The sequence below is a fragment of the Echiichthys vipera genome (genome assembly GCF_963691815.1).
Source record: "Echiichthys vipera genome assembly, chromosome: 20".
NCBI lineage: Eukaryota > Metazoa > Chordata > Actinopteri > Perciformes > Trachinidae > Echiichthys > Echiichthys vipera.
The window spans coordinates 15,031,437-15,051,394 of record NC_139845.1 but is presented as its reverse complement, the minus strand read 5'-3'; positions in this window follow the sequence as shown (position 1 = coordinate 15,051,394).

Below are 19,958 nucleotides of genomic sequence, written 5' to 3'. Positions count from 1 at the left end.
GTGTCAATAGGCTCGTTTCCACTAGCCATATATAGTGGCCGCTCGGAAAGTTTCATGTCACGCCCTCTCATATGGCCGTTCACTCGCCGTTTTACCATTCCAAAAAAAAGGCCAGAGAGGGATTTACGAGACTCCAGAGGTTACGTATCACTCTGAATGAGTTTCGTTTGCTGTGATGCCAGTGATCAGCTTATCAGTGATACAGCGGCGCGTTCTTCCTCAATAGAAATACATAATAGTTGTAATTTGATTTAAGGTGGTGTGATTTACAACGTCAACTTATGTACAAGTAACATGAAAGAAAACACTTTATCTTAAATATTTGAAGCGCTGTAAAAGGGTTTGCTGACAGACTGGCTGTCACCCCGCTGCAGTACTGTGTGTGTGTGTGTGCGTGTGTGTGTGTGTGTGTGTGTGTGTGTGTGTGTGTGTGTGTGTGTGTGTGTGTGTGTGTGTGTGTGTGTGTGTGTGTGTGTGTGTGTGTGTGTGTGTGTGTGTGTGTGTGTGTGTGTGTGTGTGTGTGTGTGTGTGTGTGTGTGGAAAAGTACCTAATGACACTCTAATCTGATTCTGGATTCAGGCTACCAGGGTTTTTTACATTACATACCTTAAATACCAATCAGTGTTGGGCGGAGGCTTGAGGCAGATTCAGAATTTGTCAGTGTGGGAGAAGAATAGATGTGCTTGCATCCCTTTTCATTTTTTTTTTCTTTTTTACGTTTTTTTTTTTACATATTTTAAAACATACACTATGTGGAGGAGGGCTAACCCTGTACCAGAGCAGGGCCAGCAAGCCCTGGGCTACATTTCGCTTTTCACTCTGGTACTCGCTATTAACAGCTCCCTTAGCTGGGCTGAAAAGCCTTTATGATTTTAATGTTGGATTCTTGAAATACACCATATGCTGTAAAACTAATCACACACTAAAGATACACTAAAGATACAGTATACATGCTAACACACCACATGTAGCCAACAATTTTGGCTAAAAAATGCCCTGCCTTGTCCTACTACTCAGCAGTTATCACCTCTGATCTCTAAATCGGAAGCTTGCTGCTGCGTCCTTCCAGCTTCCTGCTTCGGTTTCTCCATGGGTGGGTTTCTTTGACTAAGACCATGAAGCAGCATGCAGCCACTGGTGATGGATTGTCCCATTATTCTGCAACTTCCCCACTGTTTGCGTGTGGTCTACCACAGTGTGTTTGCGTGGATTGTAGACTGATTGTGTGTTTGTGTGAGGAGGCCCTTTTGTATGTCTATAGTTATATGGTCCAAATATCTTAATGGGCATCAAATGTAAAGAAAATATTTCCAAGGGAAGACATTTTCTTCTCTTTTTTTTTCTTTTTTACCCACAATCCTTGCTTTTTTAAGTGGTCAATATAGGATTAGAACCTGGATTTTGGATTTACATTAAAGCTGTATTCAATTCTCTTTTCTTTTGTCCACTAGGAGGCAACAGAATACGCTGCACAATATTAATATTATCATCTTGGACAAAATAATTGGTTAGCATTCATTTGCTTAAGCTCAGGTGTGTCCATCCCTGCTCCTGGAGGGCCACTGTCCTGCATGTTTTAGGTTTCTCCCTGCTCTAACACACTTGAGTCTAACAATTATAAAACCTGCAACAAGCTTCAGCTGCTTGATAATGAGTACATCATTAGACTCAGGTGTGTTGGAGCAGAGAGGAACCTAAAACATGCAGGGTAGTGGCGATCCAAGAGCAGGATTGGACATCTCTGCTTTAGCTGCTACGTTCATCAGGGATTTGCTAACTTAGTCCATCAGTTGCGGTGCTGAGCATGTTTACAGCTGCCTGCTGTGGCTGGAAACAAAGTTGATGTGTGATAAAATCAAAACAGTAAGCTGAAAGATGCTTTTTGTTTATTTATTGTTAGATATGTGAAAGATGCTTAAGTGGAGGATTATGGAGTTGGCTGATAATTCTCTGTGTTTTTTTCACATTTTTCACTTTACACAGTAATTTCATTCAATGTTGATATAAATATATTCGTAAGCGCAGCTTGAAGGTTAGGTTTTTTATGTTAACTAAAGTGCAAGATTTGGATTTAGGTAAAGTAATATAATGTAAATGTAAATGATTGGGATTAGGATAAGAGTTAGTGATGTTGGGATGAATGCAAAGGGAAAGACTGCACAAATATAGTGAACTAAATGTATGTTTGGACATGCGTTCTGTAAGTGTTTGTGAATGTATGAAAAATCCATGTGCGGATGTGTGTTTGCACTGCAGTGCTGATAAATCTAAGATAACAGAAACATTAACTTTAATGGTAAATTTGTGAACATCCAGTCTGGGCTTAAACACTTTTGCAGAATTCGCATTGACAGAGAAATTAGATCCTCTGAATGTGCCTACATGTGCAGTCCCAGAATATTACAAATATTGTAGCACCAATAAGCAATCATTGCATGGTAGCATGGTACATGATGTGTTATTACATTGCTTGGTATCTATTAACACAGACTGATCTTCTGCTCTGTTGTTTTTGTGGTATTGTATCTTCCAATTTGTATTTGAGGAAGGTTTCAAGTTACAGGTCTGTTTTGAACACAGTGCACATCCCCTCTCTTTGATTTTTCACCATAACAGCCCACAATCAAAAGATGTTCTACTAAACCCAACCGCCTCCACAGCCCCTTAAACCAAGTCCTCCCACCAGCAGTATTCTGGAACAATGTTAGTTTTGAGCCCTTATTGAAAAGCTCTAATAAACTCTAAAAATGCTGTTTAAGTCTGACAAACACCTTCATTTCCAGCTTTTGCCACAAGCATAAGTGTGATTCTGACATGCCCTATTGTGTGCAATTGCAGCCTTGGATAAAGAATGTGTTGGTTCTGAAAACCTGTGGCCTAGCACACCACAGACATACCTCTTTTCCAAGCACAGAGGCCCTGAGACTACTTATTCTCTTTGTTGCTCTTCCTCAGCATTACAATATTAATAAGTAGTAGTAGTAGTATATAAGTACACTTTAACTCTGATAACATGTTAGAAATGTAAGCTACATTACTTGATATGTAGTCTGATATACTGCACTTCTGTATACTGCACTGATATGTTCCTCCTTCCATTTATTATCTTATCTATCTTATGAGGCAACATCTGATTAATTTCAGCCAATCGAGTAAGCCTTGAGCTACTACTCTCTACTACTCTCACTTACTCGCACAGGAACGAATCACTAATCACCATCTTTATCAGTCCAATTAGCTGCACCCGTAGAATATCACCTCCAACTTCTCCTGGCGCTGATGCAAACATCCAGCTGTTTGAAATCCTGTACTGCCTTTTCTTCTTACCTGTGGCACTTTGCTGTAGCTGTTAAGTGCTGTTTTCTGCTGTCATCTTGCGTGAAGCGGTAGAGCGAGTCCCAGGGGCACCTCCTTCAGCCTCGATGTAAACCTGCTGTTGGATGCTTTCATATTAAACAAAGTGTGTTGATTCTGCCTAAAGAAGGCCTGTTAAGGAAAATTGAACCAACCATCCTGCTGTTGTTGGTGGAAATACTACTGAAAAACTTGTTGCTACCAGTACTCATAATATACAGCCTGATATGAGCACCATCCATGGTGCATGCCAATTTTGAATACATCTGTGGATGGCACTGGAACACTAAGCCACTACAACTAGTCATAGTGGGGATTATAAACATCCCAATGCTGTGACTAATTCATGGAAACAAGTTTAAATTGAAAACTGTTAATTTTAAATTGAAATTTTTTTTTTGTGCTAGCACTAGCTAGTTCACCTTCTCTTTGTAAGGCAAGATTAACACTACATATCCTGTATGCCCATGCTGCTGCCCAAAGAAAAGGTGCTGGACTCAGCTTTATTTTTTCAGAATGCTCCACCTTTTTTTGTGTGGCCACTCCGAGTGATTCCAGTTGAAAATCACTAGTGTCATCACGGGCACTCTTCTTCAAGAGCAGATTGACACTGATTGTTGCTGGTGAGTGGTGTTCTTTTATCGCCATACCAGTGTAAGCTTGCTGTTAGCTTGTAGCCTTGTAGCTTGTCTGCTTTGTAGCCACCTAGCTAACTATTAATGTAGTTGTCATATAAACCCACCAGCCCCGCTTTGAAGCGCTGGGATGAAGTGCTTCCCAGTGCCCTGCCTCTACTGTATATGTTTATAGATATTTCTAAGTAAATGTCTTTCAATCTTTTTTCCTTGAAATAGCTACATTTCTAAAAACTTGAGGTGCTGTAAAAACACATTGCTGCATTATTCCAACACAAAAACACATGATTTGACTTCAGGACATCTCTGACTATATATGCTGAAAATCACTCAATTTAGAGTTTTTTAGTAAAAGTCTCTAAAAGTGTATGATTCCACTTTTCTCCCATGGCCTAGTGCAACAAAAATAACCAAGAATCCCAATGACTTGTAATATCGAATTGCAATACTTGTAGAATAACAATACCTAAAAATTGCAACCTCAATCTCACCCTCAGCATATTGAAATGCAATGAACAAAAGGAACATCGGCTGAGGATCAATGATAACATCAGCAAACTAAGCTAGCTCGCCTCCACTTTTGGAGCTTAAGCTAGTTAGCCTAGATTGCTAGCTTCTAATTTAAATTAAATACAAACCTAGCAGCAAGAAGGGTGTGTCTAAATATTGAATGCTGTAAGGGGACAGACATCTTATTAGTAAATAGCTCAACCTTATAGGCTAATTTCACAAATATGACAACTTCAAAACTGCATTGTTATCGTCTATGGGTATATCCTTATACAAAAAAGTGATTGAGTTTTACATTTAAAGGCAAACACTTCACCTTTTTTTGAGATTATGTTTTGGCAGTTTTTCGAGCCTTTATTAGATAGAACAGACAGGAAATGGGGTGAGAGAGAGAGATGGGAAATGCCGCAAAGGGCCGCAGTTCGGAGTAGAACCCGCTGCCGCTGCCGCTGCCGCTGCCGCTGCCTCGAGGACCTTCAGCCTCTTTACATGGGGCAACTGCTCGAACCACTGTTCCACCAGCTGCCCCAGAGCTTTATTCTTTTGTAGTATTGTCAGTTATATGTCATATACTCAGAACATTCCCCTGGGTGTTCTCAGTGTCATCTATAACATATTTCCCAATTCACTGATCCTGGAGCAGCTCCATACTTTATACATGACGACATCACACTTCCTTTTTAGCTTGCAGTTTTTGGACTTGGGAGAAATTTCTTGTTTACTAATGCGTCTGTGTTAGGCTAAAGGAATAGAATGAACAAATTTAGAAAATGGTTGTAGTCACCCTTTAAGTTTGGATTTAATAGGTGGTAGACTATCATTGCCTACTATAAAGAGAGGGGAAATAGAAAATAAATAGGTAGCTAAAATTCTTGTTTCCTCCTTTTTTTAAGGAAAAATATGTCTTAGTGCTATTAAATATAAGCAGTCGGTGATCTAAAAAAGAAATACTGTAAATAACAGGGGTTGACACAGCCCGTCTGCTACATCAACACCACCAACGGCATTGAATTTTTCAACAAGCAGTTTGGCTACAGATTTTTCAGAGCCACAGATTCTGACTTGCACAAACCTCAGTCAGATAAAGGATCAATGAGTCAGGCAGAAGTATTCAACAAAAATAACCTCTCTGCAATTGAACTCTCTCTGCTACCAGGAGATGGAAGAGGAGGAGGTTGAGGTGGGTGGCAAGTTAACATAGGCCATGCATTTAAGTCATTTACCTAACAAAGGGGTTGGTTTCTCCCTCATACCCCCTCAAATCACCTACTGATGGTAAGGAAACAGGTATGTTTCTAAATGAGGGTAGTCTTTTTACAAGTCAAACCATCATTTGACTGGTGACTACACTGAGATCTGTGGAGGAATGATTAGCAAGCTTTTTCTAACCATGAGCTCTGCCGAGGAGAGCTGTGGCATTATAAATATATCCTTTTTTTCTCTCTTCCCACTATGGGTTCCTGGCTCAGGAAAGGCTTTACAGAGTAAGCTCCGCAAGTATTTGGACAGTGACACACTTTTTTTTATTCTGGATGTGAAATGACAACTGACAGCTTTAATTCCAGGGCATTTTTCTAGCATACTGGTTGAAAAGCAGAGCTACATTTCTTATTTTCATGTCACCCCATATTACACTGTTCTTAAAAGAATTTCAACAGATTAGGATCGCAATGAATTTATCAATTCTCTCTTTTATTTATTTATCTATTTTTAACTTGTCATTGAAATTCTTCATGTGCAATTACTTTCAGGAGAAGAGACTGACTTGTAGAGGCAGTGTTCAGTGCTGATTTGAGACAAGTACAGACAAAGACAGAGATATGGCGACAAATTTAGAGTGGGAGCAGTGAAGGGCAGAAAAACACAGATAGGCAAAAAGAGAAACACCCTGACAGCTCCAGCCCTTCACTCCACTTTGCCAGCGTGAGGCTTTACACCTCTGCAATGTTTGCCACCCCCCCAAACTTCTCCCTCTGTAGGCTGTCAGCCTCGAGACTGTCCCTCTTCACACCTAAAAGCTATCCACAGTGTGACAGGCATGCACAAAGCCAAACCAAGACACAGAAAGACATACACTGCCACAAATCTAGTACAAAGGTATGCTGTCAGGTATATGTACACATTTCCTGATGGGAATATACTTAAAAAACCCACGCAGACACGCTCATGAGGCCGAATGAGGTGGAAGAAGAATCTTATCAGCTGTCCACTGATTGAGATTGAGAAAGGCTGTGGCCTCACCTGGACACACTTACGTATAAACACACACACACACGTATACACACACACACACACACACACACACACAAACACACACACGCAGGTTGTCACTTTAACTGTGCTGAAGTTTACATCTGTGAAATGTTGATGACAATCAGTGAATAAAGCGAGGTAAAGTAAGTAACAGTGTTGCATTACAGGTAGCCAGGACAAAATCCTGTGTTTAATAATCCGTATTGAATTGCATGAACCAGAAAAACTTTATTTTCATTTATTGTCTAACAGGCGTGAAAGACTAAGCGGAAATTAATTATCTCTTTGGAATTATATGCTTTTCAGGTGTCACCGAATGAAAACAATGAATGCACGGAGCATGATACTTTTTTATGATTGTGTTTGATTAAGCACACTGGAGGTTTTGGCATTTAAAAATAAATAAGGAACACCTCGCTTAATTGATAACAATATGTCTCACAGTTCAGCCAAATTATGTGATGCAGGAGGTGTTATTATTAGGCTAATGCAATTATCTGCTCTCATGCACAGGTTGTGATTTTGTGTTATCCCGCTCAGATCAAATTTAAATCTGAATACTGAAATTATACAAAAGAGAAATAACTTTTACAGGTACAAACTCTGCATGCATGATTGAATACCTCCCTGCAGATACTTTCCATTCTGACATTTTGCAGGGAAGAAAAAAAGGAGACAGACAGATTAAGGGGCTGACCAATAAGGAATAAAAGTATATATAATAATATAAATTAAAGATAGGTAGCTAAATTAGAGAGATCTAGATTGGGGTGAAACAGTGTGGCACACTTTGTTTTTCACTGAGATAAAGGCAGATAACTCAGGAAACCTTGAGTAGTGGTAACTAAGGCCTTGAGGACAAACTATTGCTACTATGTGTAAGGCTAAATTATTGAGAATTAGCTAGACTTATGCTATTAGCATAAGGATCAGACTGTTGCTGTCTTATGGATCTGGATCTATTTTGTTTACCCGTACAGTAGCTTAACATTTTAGCTGGTTTATGTTTGTTAACATGTTGTTGTTAGCTGGTGATATAGACAGATTTATGCTTTTTGGAGGTAAGATTGTTTAGTTGCTCAGGGAGGAACGCTAGTTAGCTTAACATGGTATTAGCTGATTGTTGTCAGCAGATGTGAGTTGGTGACATTATATACAGAGGTGTGTGCTTCTTTGTGAAGGTGATGTAGAAGAAAAAACATTTGGTGGCTTTGGCAGCATAGTTCCAGCAAGGCAAAGCCCAGGTCGTGGCCGGAGGAGAAGCCCCCACTGCCGGGTGCTGGTGTGTTACAGTATGAGTGGCTGGAGATGGACCCTACTGCCCTGGGGACCGGCCAGACAGTGAGGCAAGACTCAGCTCCTGGCCAGAGGAAAAGTCATTTCTTCTGGCTGCGTTGTCATGGACCTCTATGTTTGTTACAAATGCACAACGCAAAAATTTAAAACACATCAGAAATACATCTGCGGTGATATTAGATAGCCTATCAAAGCAAGTGCTCCGGTTTGGAGACCAGACTCACACGTCAGGGATTCCTCCTGGTGAATGATCTTGTAGTTGGTGGCGCCGTGTCACCAGTCAGTGTAAGTAATGTGAATATCAGAACAACTTCTAACACAAGACAGCATGATTTGAACAGTACAGCACATTGACAACTTTAAAACTCTTGCGGTGGGAACTTGACATTAGCTTACAGCTATAATATCTCTTCCTGTTTTCAGTTCTTCTTTAAATGTAGAAAACATGTACAGGAAGAAGATGATCACAGAGTGGCCATGAGCAAAATTTGGATATACAACTTGGAGTACACGCCAGTTCAGCTTGGTGACTCACCACAACACTCAATTTTATTCCCAGTCATACGGTCTACAGTTATGACAGGAATGTGAATTGTGGATGGACACAACATAAATGTCAATAATCCAGGCCTGACAAAACTTAACAGCGGCTCCAACAAACTTCACAGCTCCTGTAAGATCATCTCTCATGCCATGAAAACTCCCGATAGCGGTCATTAATCATTCCAGTAATTGCGAAGCAGAAAATAAACAGCGGGGGTGTGCTGCGCCTTCACTCTCTTTTTTTCTTTTTCTTCTGCCATTCACTTGAATATCACACACACATGCTTTGCCTTTGTCTCTTCTTTGTGCTTCTTTTTTTGGTTCAACTATGATCCCCTCTCTTCCTTCCTCATTGCTATCAATCGCTTATTCCCTCCATCTTCCATTCTCTTGCCAGTGCATTGTGTCTGTGTTTGAGAGACAGAGAAGACAGTGGCAGGTAATTTGGGAGAAAACAGCCCTTGTGTTCTATAGGCTGATATGCCAACAGCGATACTCACCAACCCAACCTTCTCTAATTAGTTCCCAGCCAGATGTAGACACTTTCTTGTTTGTTGTTGTGTAGGTTTTTGCGCGCATCTCGTATTCAGCAGAATGGGACTTTGTATCCAGAGCTTGCTGGCTAGCTTTGAGCCCAGGCAGTAAAACCCATTTGGGGTATTATGGACTGAGGGAGAAAGGTACTGTGAATGGTGGAGTAGATTATGGAGCGATTCCCTTGAGCTCTCCTCTGCCTCTTCACATTACACAGCTAATACACAGAGGCTCTGTGGCATTGCTTGTCCCCGGGATCAAACCCGATTTTTTTATTCAGTCAGCTGGGAGTCGGCCAATTCATGGTGCACTCAACAGTCTGGTTCGGCAGACTGTTTTTGTCATGCATTTACATTTGTTTGCCTGTCAACACATTTTGGGACAATATAATAACAGATTAGGGCTAAGCAAAGGTCAGAATTTGTTGCACTCCGATAGGAAATCATGAGAAAAATGATCACACCTTTCCAATCGTTGCCTCATGTACACATATAAACAAGAAATGGCCACCAAACTACCAATTTCTCCTGTAGGCTTTTATCCCCTGAGTTTACTGTATATTGCTATTCTAGCCGACTGAGATTGTTAGATAGCGCAGACACATATCCCATATCCCCAGGATCTCTTTTGGGGTTATTTTGTATTTAGCCTTCTAGTGGCTGGTCTCGCATGGCTGCAGAAGCCTCTTGCTCAACGCCACGCTGAGAATCCATAAAGCCACCCTGAGAATTCAGGCCTGTCAATTTGTTATTTTTTTTATTTATTTTTTTCAAGAGTACTGATTCCTGCCTTTCATGCTTCTCCTCTACTGCTCAGTCATGGGGTTGAGATGAAAAGAAAGAGACTGAAAGTTGAATGTGCAGATGACCGGGCCAAGCCAAGGAGACTGAAGTTGTAAAAACATCTGCCATTTGGAAGAGAGTCCTTGGTAGAATTACTTTTTATTTTTTTCCTGAAAGAGAGGTCCTGGGGTTTGACAGAAAATATGAAAGGGTGCGATGTGGAGTCCAGGAGCTTGGGGAGTCAGTGTAGACACAGAAGTGAGGATATTAAAATGCTGGAGGGGAAAGCTGTGGGCAACAGAATGGAAACGGTCTGAAGGGAATGTACGATGTGGAGTAGAGATAGAAGCGGGGCATTGGGGTTGGTAAAACTGTATGGAAAGGGAGGAAAGGAATGGCTGGGCACAGTGGTCAGGAAAGTTTAAAAAGTTGTCTCAGATTGGAGATGAAGTGAGGAGAAGGGCTCGAGCAGGGTTATGACTGAAAGAGAGATTAGACTGCTGCCTGCATGTCTGGAATTGATCTAATACAGAACAAGGTGGCTGCTGTTGATCGAATATGGATGATAAGCTAGCAGATTGCCAGACAGCCCAAAGCATGATGGAAAAATTAAATCTTCCTCTGCTCCACATGTAAATCTTTGGCATTGTGTTTGTTTATGATCTTATTGAGAAGTTCTTAACCCATTTAGAAATCAATCATGTTTTCAAAAAGGGATTTGTTGTCACTGAGACACAGTCTTATAACAGCAAAACAATGCCCGTCAGTTAAGCTTCTGTAAGGAGACACAGTTTCCCTTCTATAAATGGCCTTTTACAGGCTTTAGACTGAGCGTGGCAGATTTAAAGCCAATAGGAAATTTACACACAATGGCTTTGATTAGAGCCTTGCTTCATGCTCACCTCCTATTCCCAGACTTCTATTTCTAAGCTTTGCATAGCATTGCTTCCAAAAGGCCGTATGGGATCATTTCATATTCCCAGAGAAATATATTCATTACCATGCAAATTAGTTTGGGAGTCTTTGACTTAAAGCATTCGCCATACTTCATTTCAGAGTCTGTAAATGCAATTAATGGGACCTCGTTCACAAGAAAGAGAATTGCCTGCAGATAATTGTCATTGTCGGGATCCTATTAAAAAGTTTCTCCCCCCAGTAATACATAGCGTTGTGAGGAAATGGTAGCCATCACGTCACTGCGACATAGACCCCATAATGGGATAATAAAACCTCTTTCATCTGCCATGAATAGAGCGATACTCACAACAAAGCAACACAAAATGATTTCCGACATGATTTCTCTAAGAGCACCCCATTCAATTACCATTCTTGAACAATCTATGCAAATGGGCTACCTGCAGCGCCCAGCTGGGACGAATGCCGTGTGAAATCCTACTTAGCAAGGATCAGGGGAGGAGAAATATTGAGATGGGGGAGAGATGGGCGAGAGACATAAAGAGACGTATATTGGAGGACAGAAGTAATCCAAACGGGAGGATCCAAAACGCCCAACAGTCATTGCTGTTACTTTTTACGAAATACAGCTTGTCTCCATGTCGAAAAATAAGTAGCAATGTCAAGTCTTGAGTAGGAGGCAGCAGAAAAGGAAAAGAAAGGATAATGTTTAAATCTGGGACAACCAGTTCATCACTATGGTGATAATCTATGATCTGACATGATAGGGGTCAGAGGCAGGTAACAGCCACAGGCAAATACAGATTGACTCACTGGATGCATGTCGTGTGTGCTCAAGCTCTGCAAATCTTTGCCACGAAGGCCAAACAACACGTGGACTTTGTTTTTTGTAAACTATTGGTTGGAAAGTTGACTGCTGTTACATGTTAGGCCTGAACCTTCATGTATCAGTGTTCTTTGTGTTGATGTTGAGCCGAATTGTTCATATTGTACTGACAAACACACATAGAATTATCACTAAACTCTTTCAGCTCATTATTTTGGTTTTTCAGTACATTTGGATGGTCTCTTTCCCCTCAGCAACCCTGTTCCCAGCAGCAACAAGCAGATTTATTTTCCCCCACAAGACAACCTCTGATAATGACATTTTTGAGATATTTTTCTAAGAAGTCAGTGTAGACCAAAACAGAGACCTCTAGCCTCAACACTACTTCAAGTGAATGCTTATATTGCTCTGTATCTGCTGGAGTGAGAAAAATGAAGAGTACAACATTTTGGAATATGTGCTTTTTGCCGAGAGTCAGATGAGAGGATTGATACATCTTTAATGTCTGTCTGTTAAATATTGAGCCACAGCCAGTTTCCAATTAGCTTAGCATTAAGACTGGAAAAGGGGAAACAGCCAGCATGCGTCTGGCCAAAAGTAAAACTCATTTTGGATTTTGTATGAATACATAATATAATACGATAATACATGTTAATAAGTAAGATTTAGAGGTTTTATTTGGTGGATTTTGTTACTTTAGGACAGATCCAGGCTTGCTGTTTCCCCTGGTTTTCCAGTCTTTGTGCTAAGCTAACCACCTCCTGGATGTAGCTTCAAAACAGACGAATTTGAGAGCTGAATAAATCTCTCGTTAGAAAGGGAATTTATTGTGTTTCCCAGAAATGTCAAACTATTTATTTAACAACCTAAGACTGGGTTTGGTAAGGCTGTGTCTGCCAGTTACTGTACAGGCCATTGATTGGTTAATGCAGTTTTAAGCATTGTGTGGTCAGTGCTTAGATGATTTCATTTATTCATTTATCCAAAAATCATTGTTGCATATGCATAATTGGCATTCGTTCAATATGGAAGAATAGCCAATACTCTGATCAACTACGTCTCTATTTGCAATAACACACTGTACATGTATTTTGTCATTTGTGTGTCCAGTTTTTTTTTTTTTTTTTTCCTTTCTATTATTCATTAAGGTTGAACATATAATGTTAAGTGGGAGTTTGACTTTTGCAAATTAAATGAGAAAATGCAGCATACAAGAACCATGTATATATCAAAAGGAACAACAAACAAAGGAAATACTATATAGGATGTTGCAAAATTGGAATTATATATTTGACTTTCAGTTCAAGACATTCAATGGCATTATTTCTCTTCTCTATTTAATTTTTCTTTTGGCATGGTGCCAGGCCAGGAGGCAACAGAAGCAAATCCACCTGTTATCCATTTGTAAATGACAGCAGAGAGATCAGTGCGGGGGAACAGGTGGGTCACTCTGTTCCCACCGTGTTGTTTACCTGGGATCAGCATTCACCTCTTCTGCTGGAAGGCATATTATCCCTTAGCTACATTTCCATTAGGCAAATGGCTGAGCTGAAATGTTCATTTGCTGCAAGAGGAGAACACAGGCACAAGGTTTTCACCGACTACGGCACTCGGGTCATCTTGACGATGAAGCGACGAAGGGTCAAGACATTTTTCTCATGCGTGTAATCATCACTGTCAGCATCATCATCTGCAGTGTTACATTTTTTTTTTCTACATGTGGGAGTAGATACATGCACACCATCACACACGCACATGCATTTATCATGCGGGCCTATTCCCTGTGGTATCGCAGGTAATCAGAGATGTCGGCAGGAGGTGCTGGAATAGAATGTACTTTAATTGTATTCACACATCTCCATTAGTGGTGAGGACAATTACTCTGTATCATTATGCCGTCTCATACCTGGATGTTCTGGGTTATGGCCAGCTGTCAAAAAATGTTAGCACTAGATTCAAGAGTGGACAAATTATGTTTCCAATTCCACATCATAAACACAATGTGAATTTCATGCAAAAACATTTAAAAAAAGAACCCATTTCATTTTGGCAGATTGAACCAGGATATTGAATACTGGATTGTATTATGCCATTTGCCTCAATAACCATCTGCATCCATCACATAGCAACACAGTAAAAATTGCACAAAAATACGACAGCTTGTTTTTTCCACACATATAGTATAGTTTATCATAAGAGGATGATGTAGAATACTGAATTTTAATGGCAGAATTCATCAATTATTTAATATTTTCTTATCTCATATGTAAACACAGATAGATTACACAATAAAAATATATTTTGAGTTAAGATATTGACATCCGGCATGACATGTGAGACTTCAGAAATTAATGAGTTAGACATCAGTGGTGAATATTAACATCTTCATTGCACTCTTTACTGACCTACAAGTAGCAGTCACTGCTGGCATTTAATAGTAGTTTGTTTATTCTTTTAAAGCATATCATACTATAATTTCATCAATTCTTCCTGTAGAAGTCAGAAATGAAAATGATTGTGCATTGTTGTTCTAAAATGGCCTCTGCCTTAACGGACAGCTGTAGGCTATCAATCAGACTGACACACATGCAGAGGTCGTGCGTCACAACATCATTCCGGAGCTGTGGATGCAGCTGACTGATAGCAGTTACTTAGAATATGTGAACCGATGATTATGCCCTACCGCAAAATTGGATATCTTTGTGTCACTTAACATTACATCATCAACATCGAAGGTGACAGGGTCAGGTTACAGGATTTAGCTTTGTGGGTGAAAAACTGGACCCGTCCAGGACTCCACACCACCGTGGGATTTAAATTTGTGGTTTTGCGTGAAATGTCTCTATGACTGGATGGACTGCCATGAAATTTGGTACATTCATGTTAACATCAGTTCAAAATGTAAATTGCATGCTTTGTGTTATGACCAAATACCTTCAAATCTAAAGATATTTGTCTTTGATGTTTATAGAGAATGTTAGCATGTTAGCATGCTTACATGTTTAACTGAGTCGATGACGATTAAGTAGGCTAAACATTAGGCTTACCTACTGATGCTGTCTTCTTTGGAGCAACCATCAAGATGCGTCTTTGAGTTGTAAATCCAAGACAGAGATATCAGGAATTTCCCTCTTGGTGGATACAACTGCAGAAGTGGCACACAAATAACTAAGTTGGGCAATTTAAATGATGTAACTACAAGGCTAGCAATTGGGCCTACCATCTTGGAATATGCTTGAACACTTCTATGATGGAATGAGGGGGGTTTTCCTGTTCTACCCATTTTTCCCGCATTGTGTGAATGCAGCATAAACAATGGCATGTTGGTATTGTCATTTTAAGCACGGTAGCATTCCGATATTAGCTTTTATCTTAAATAACTGCTGTGCCTAAGTCAAGCTTATACCGTGGATATAAACCCTTAGTCTAGTTGAAAGAAAAATGCATAATGGATATTCCTTTACTTGTTTATAATTTACTTGCTCGTTTCACTTTTCTATTTGAACAAATAATGTCATCTGGTTGTCAGAAAAGCTGATGACATATTGTATTTATCTGTATTCCAAGGCTTTTATGCCACACTGATATTGTTTTAATTGAAAGCCTGTTGCTGAGAGCCAAAATGAGAAATGTTGCCATTGTGTTGATGCGTTACAGCACAGCAATTAACTTGCTGACTGAATGAAGCTGTTCAGCTCTGAGCTCTCTTTCTCTCCCTTCCTTTGCATGGTGAACAACCGTCTTGCAGATATTCAGAGAGCTGAAAAGGCTTCTCCGTTTCCCCTTTTTCTCTTTTTAGCATGACAGCAAGAGTGAGCCCGCTGTGGCGCAAATAAGAAGACTCTGTTAACTTAAATCACTGAGTGGTAAGCTAAGTTCAAAGCCCTCCTCGGTGGCCCAATAAAGAGGAAGTAGCTTTTGTCTGGAAGGATCAAAGAGAAGACGCAGAGTGAAAGGTCAGGTCTGACGCTCCCACACCAAGAAGCTCACTGCTGCACAAGCTCCCCGCCAGGATTTCTATTACTGACTTCTAGGTTCAGGTGATATGTTATTTTCAGGCAATAATTCATTATTGTACAGAAAGTAAGAAAAATCCACCAGAGTTTTGTCGCCTCAATTTTCCTCCTCACACTTCGACTATGCTATCATTTCTGGATTCTTATACACAGGTCAGCCTAAACGGTGCCACAATAGAGCAAACCGTCTTCTCCCACATAATTAAGACCTCATAGATACTGAACATGTGACCTTGTAGATACTGGACACTCTAGGTTCATCCCATAACCTTATTTTCCTTATTCTACCTCGAAACTCTGCTGATGAGAGGCAAGGACAGAAGCAAAGGACATCCTAATTCATTGTGAATTTTATTTGAATGATTAGACTGGATTAGATGATGGGCAGGTAGTGGTTGCCAAGTGCATTCCATTTACTTTATGCTTATTTAAATGAATAAATCTGTCTCTTTTATTCATAGAATTCACTGTATTTGTGTTTCCCTGTCTGGAATGTACATTTTAATTCAAATTTAAATATTGTTGCTGTCAGGCAGAAACCTTGTGTGTCCAAAACAATAATTTTTCAGGAATGGGAGGTTTGCTGACAGTTTGAGGATCCAAAGACCAATAGCAGTGATTTATGAAGAAAAAGAAAATGTGTCCGCCAGACAGCGACTATATGTTATAATATTCAGCAGCTTAATATGTCATTATGTTATTAGGCATGTACTGTGCATACTTTCACATTAAACTGCATTCAGTGTCCTATAGGCCCACACATGCTCCACAAACCACTGTTAAGAACTGAATCATGATCTATCGTACCCTTTTTCAATATACTGTATAAGTATATTTCACACGAATAAACACTGTTTGTTTTATAGTAGCATCTCCCCATTCAAATAAATTATGTTTTACTAAAATTCAAGCACATTAAACACTTCATGACGTTGTTTTTCCTTTAATGGTCCAGAACAACTGTTGCGTACGCCGTGGTGACACCGGGAGTGGAGCATTTCTACCACTTCCCCATAGGCTGCAAGTATTAGGGAATCCTTCAAGATTGTGGGTCTCTATCGATTTCCAGGTCAAGTGATGGAGGATAGAGGAGATATTTATATTTAGATGATTTAAGATGAGCAAATATGCTTTCTAAAGTCATGTCTCAGAAATCCTGCGATGACAGGATCTATATGCCACTGACGTCATCAGTTACTGGTACACAGCCTGACATGTTCTTCTAAGACCATGCAAAGTTTTCTAAGGGAGTTACTCCACATCAAATAATTTATTAATAATGCTGCAACTTGGCTAAAGTTGGCATTTATAGCAAATGCGTGTTATATCTCTGAAATCAGACCTGCTTTGGTGCTAACACTAGACAACTGTGTATAGTTTTTTTCCCTGCGCTTCCCCTTTGACTTATTACAGTTTCATTGACTTGTGAAATTCTTGTGAAATCTATAAAACATGCGGTTGACTGCTGCCGCTCAGTTACAGAGCTGAGGCAAGAGGCTTATCAACAAGGAAGGCGAGGTGAACATTCAAGTGCACAGTACTGCACACCTTGGGGCTCCAAGTATATATATATATATGTATATATATATATACAGGTCAGCTATCTTGGCGGTGGGTAAAAGCCCATCAGTTTAATTTTTCTGAGTGTAAAAAGTGTAACAACAACAGTCTGTCATTTTACTGGAAGGTTATTTGCTGCACCACTTCTTGGCTGGGACTAGCTGCCAGAAACCAGTTGAAACCCCAGGAATTTACAGTTATCTATTTAACATTGACGATTCAGGGCTCCACATTAATGTAATCACAGCCATGTCGATGAAGACTTCTCGGGATAGAGAAATTCCTCGACAAGGATCTGATTACAACTAGCTTTTTCTCGTTCATTAATCATTAATAAACGACAACTGTTCATTTTCTAAAAATTGTTGGAAGGAATAGATCCCGTGAAATGAACAATCATCGTCTGATTTTGTGAGTGGCTGTTGAATCATGATCCTTATGAAAGATTCACAATATTTTTCTAAGTGTGATGGGATTTTCTTAATTTATGCGCTTATATTATTCCCTTGCAACATTACAAATCACATCTTGACAGCACCATTTGACTTTTTTTCAGTGAAACAATATAACAGTGTGAAGAAATGAAGACTTCTCTTCAACATTCGCGACAAGAAACTATTTGCAAGTGCTGCTGTTGACTGAAAGCTGCATTTGAGATACATTTTGTTCAAGCAAGAGAGACACTTTTACACTGACAATAAACAAGAACATTATAATTAACCATAAAAAAGGAGTCCATTATCAAATAATAAAGGCTATTGCATAAAAGCAAAAAAGCAAACTTTAAGGTCTGGGAACATAAAACCCTCAATGACAACGACCTGCCTAATTGCTTCTTACAGTATTTGTTTGTGGATTGCTTTGAACTTGGATGCAGCCTTTGGTAATTAATCAGTGCTTCCCCTGGAGTTTTTTTTTCACTATTTAGAAAATAGTGATTGTTTTGATTGTTCAAGTTGCCTGGTCCTGGTCTAAATTCCCCCCTTTTACTTTCCTAAATTGCATTCAATTCAATCCTCTTACATTTGTCTGTATTCCAACGATGTACTGCCTCCGTAAATGTTGCACTCTGGGTAAAACCTCAAAGGAATCTGACAAAGTTTATATTTTGTTTTTTCATATTTTTCCCCCATTTATACTGTGCTGTATTTTCCAGTGCCCATGGGTTTGTCAAAGTGAGTTAAGTATCATTAGCTGACTGTAATCATTAGGAAATTTTGATTAGTTATTTCGGCCCCCTTATCCTTTATGAAATACCATCTGTTTATTTAATATGGTCTGATTACACATTTTGTAAAAGGAGGTGGTAGTAAATTTTAAGCTTGAATATTGCCTTTGGAAACCATATCCCTTCAAAGCATCATTAAGCATCAAGTAAACAAAGACGTTGCTTACTTATCTCTGTGCTGCAGTAGTTACAGGTATCCTTTACTGCTTCCTCTACAGCTGAGTCTTTTTCTAGTCTCAGCTACAGAAGTCCTGAGCCTCCTGCTAAGATGGAGGAGGGGTCATATCTCTACCAGTTCACTTGGCAGCACTGTGTGGATGTTTCATTTAGAATCCTCATCTACATGTTAAAAAGCCATTTAAACTGCACAGATGTTTGGTGTGTGTGTGTGTGTGTGTGTTTGTGTGTGTGTGTCATATGGTCCTGGAGACTCCTACTGTAGCCAGAACTACCACAGTAATGGATTTGAGTGCTATGCCAGATTTTCAGATTTTTGTCTGCAGTAGCGTCACAACTGTGAAAGACACAGTCATGAAACTTTACAGGTATGTAGTTGAGTTAAAAATAAAGGCTGAGTTCAAAGATGGGTTATTATCAAGCAAGGGCACCAGAAGTTGGGGGGGGGGGGGGGGGGGGGCGGTAGAAAGGAGGGGTCATTGCCCCCAACTTACGCCCCTGGTCTGAGAAATGTAAAGAATGCAGTTATGAAACTTTAAAGGTGTGTGGTTGAAGGCAGCCACCCCGCCCCACCCGGCCCACACACCTCACAGACCCCAGTGTTAGCACATGGACAGTCAATTGAACCAGTGCCATAATGATTATTCATGTTTAGAGTGAATAAGATACTATGTTATCATGGTTCACAGCCAAAGAGAAGTGAGTCAGCCGGGGGGGTTATCATCCTCCAAAGTAGCATTATCCGAGTCAGTGTTTTCGAGCCTCGTGTGCTATATTCTGTTTGTAGTTTTAGAAATGTTATGTAAAAGTGAAGGAGAGGGATAACATATGTAGGCCACAGCTCATGCATTAAATTCAAGCTGAAAGCAAATGGCTGTTTTTGTTAGAGAAACGGAAAGACGGAGGAAACCCAGTGTATATGTGCTTAATTTCATAATTTGCATTGAAAGAATGAGTGTAGGTTGGCGTGCGTGCCTGTATGTCTGTCTGTGTGTCTGTCTGTGTATCTGTGTGCGCCAGGAAGGATTTGGCCTTGCTGTACAGTTAGTACCACAGTCATTGACACAACACCACGTAGGAGGCACCATGCCAGCGCTTTTCCCACCAGGGCTGTAATTGACTGTCTACATTGAGTCCACTGCTTTTAAGATCAGCACAACAGCAAGGAAGTGGAGAGAAGACATGAAGAGAGTTGGCTGAGAGGGGAGGAGGATGAGGCACAGATGATTTTTAAGGAGAAAAGTCTTTTAAATTTTCACTTTTCACGTAGTGACTAACGGAATACAGCAATTAGATACAGATTAAGAGGTTAACAATGACTGATAGGG